Source organism: Odontomachus brunneus, unplaced genomic scaffold (assembly GCF_010583005.1).
Source record: "Odontomachus brunneus isolate Ranch 3 - 2012 unplaced genomic scaffold, Obru_v1 Obru_scaffold_003, whole genome shotgun sequence".
NCBI classification, from domain to species: domain Eukaryota; kingdom Metazoa; phylum Arthropoda; class Insecta; order Hymenoptera; family Formicidae; genus Odontomachus; species Odontomachus brunneus.
Window position 1 is genome coordinate 1,080,082 of NW_022639453.1, and position 2,635 is coordinate 1,082,716.

Genomic DNA, 2,635 nt, shown 5'->3' on the forward strand with positions numbered 1-2,635 from the left:
ATATATATATATATATATATATATATATATATATATATATATATATTATATATTATACTCACGCTTTTCCTGAATCTTCCGTTGCATTTGTGACGTCGGATGTCTTATATATTGTCACTTCGATTCCTGTTATGACCGATTATTGCAGCGCAAACACGTCAGCACTTGTGACCATCCGCTGCGACTTCAATGGGAAAAATGCGTATAAACCGTTTAATAGCCGAGTGTGCAGTGAGTTGCAAAATGGTTTAGACACATTGGAAGTTTATCAAACTCATAATTGAGAGTGATTACTGTGTATGACGGGCATTTCTAGTAATTATATCATTATCATTATTATCAATCATTATTGGTATTATCATTTATTGTTATTTAGTGTTCTTAATTATATTATCAATTATATTGTTATTGCGTAAGTTCATCGACAGTGACTCTCAATTTTGATAATTTGGTGAGCCTCCGACTTCATCTAGACAGTCTTTTGCAACCCACTGTACACCATCCGACCCAATCGTTTTGCTTTAGATTTATGTAATACAGATGACTATAGAAGTGAGATGGTAAATTTGGCTGTAAGCAAAAGTAATTAAAGCTTTTTAGTCGAGCAAATGGGATTTTAACCGGTTGAAATTCTAGTTACATCTTGAGTAACCTAAGAGTGACGTCTCATGCAAGATATAATACAGTTAATATTAGATTTTTCAGATATATTGAACTTGTGAAATTTATATACATTTATGTAAAAAAGATTGAAAGTCTCACTGCACGATTTCCTCATATTGATGTTCAGGAAATCTGTTCTAATTTGATTTATATAGTAAGTTGATTCTACTTACATTACGATTTAAAATTGACTTTTACTAAAGAATTGCTAATGTCTAAGTTCTGTTTCATTCGCCGGTAGCGAGGGACAACAATATAGGCCGCGATCTCCTCCGCGTTGTTCGGATCTTTTTTCTTTCAAAATTTACACAGTGATCGCAACTTTTCTTTTCGGTCGGGAAACTTCGCGCGCGCGTATACTCGGCATCGTCTAACCGTCGTCCATTTCTGTTTTTCCACGTGCCGATGAAGTTCTTTACGAGACTTGAGAAGACGTTTCTCTTACCGAGAGGTAACCGAGAAGAAAAGGAAGAAGCCACCGTAAAATGCGAGCAGGCTTGTATTGTGAGAAGGACACGAATAGAATAGGAGAGTTCGGTTAATTTAATCTCGCAGAAATTCACAACGACGCTCAAAGTGTTCGAAACTTTTCGAAGCTTCCGCGGAGTTGGGAAAAGTGTAAGGATCTAAACGGCTCTGATGTCGAAGTGAATGAACATCCAGAGTGTGATTATCGACGTAAGCAGTGTGTGCCGCGACTTCTCGAGTAGCGCGTCAGTTTATACGGTCATTTGCGGTTTTCCCCGCGAGCGCGAATATTCCGCGCTTCTATATACAGGGTGTCCCGCGTAAGACGGACTAAAAGAAAAATATAAGTAGAACACATAAAAGTGAACAAAAATTGTATAGGTCATTTTTCAAACAACCACGTAAAATTTCGAGATATTAATTAAAATAGTTGGACAAATTAGAACGCGCGATGCGACAGGCGGGACATACGGCTCGCAGCGGTCGGCGAAGAAAATGGAAGAACGCGTACACGGACGCACACACGGAGCTACTCATTTCAGTATGCCAAACGGCCCACCTCTCTGGCCTAATAAGATAGACCCGCGAACAATCATCCATTTTCTTCGCCGGCCGCGGCGAGCCGTATGTCCCGCCTGTCGTGTCGCCGCGCTCTGATTTGCTCAACTATTTTAATTAATATCTCGAAATTTTACGTGGTTGTTTGAAAAATGGTCTATATAATTTTTGTTCGCTTTAACGTGTTCTACTCATATTTTTCTTTTGGTCCGTCTTACGCGGGACACCCTGTATATACAGGGTGTTCCGTGTAAGGTATGCTAAAAGAAAAATAAAAGTAGAATAGATAAAACTGAACAAAAATTGTAGAGGTAATTTTTCAAACAACCACGTAAAATTTCGAGATATTAATAACAATAGTTGGACAAATTAGAGCGCGCGACGCGACAGGCGGGACATACGGCTCGCCGCGGCCGGCGAAGAAAATGGACGAGCGCACACATACACGTACACACACATGGAGCTGCCCATTTCCATATGCCAAACGGCCCACCTCTCTGGCTTATAAGATAGGCCCGCGAGCAATCGTCCATTTTTTTCGCCGGCCGCGGCGAGCCGTATGTCTCGCCTGCCGCGCGGCCGCGCTCTGATATGTCCAACTATTTTAATTAATATCTCGAAATTTTACGTGATTGTTTGAAAAATGACCTCTGCAATTCTTGTTCACTTTTATCTGTTCTACTTATATTTTTCTTTTGGCACGTCTTACGCGGGACACCCTATATATAATTCCTAATTTTCGCGGGACAACGATCTCTAATTTCTCGGCCCGAGGGTGCGGCGATGGCGAAAAGTTATCAAAGGAGGGCGGTGGCGAGAGAGCTTTGCGCGGGACAGTGCGCGCGCGTCAAGATGTACGGCGATCACGAAATTCTGAGGGATTTCGGGGAGCGTAAATTTTCGGTCCGCCACGGTATGCGAGCGACGGAACTATGCGAATGGCGAA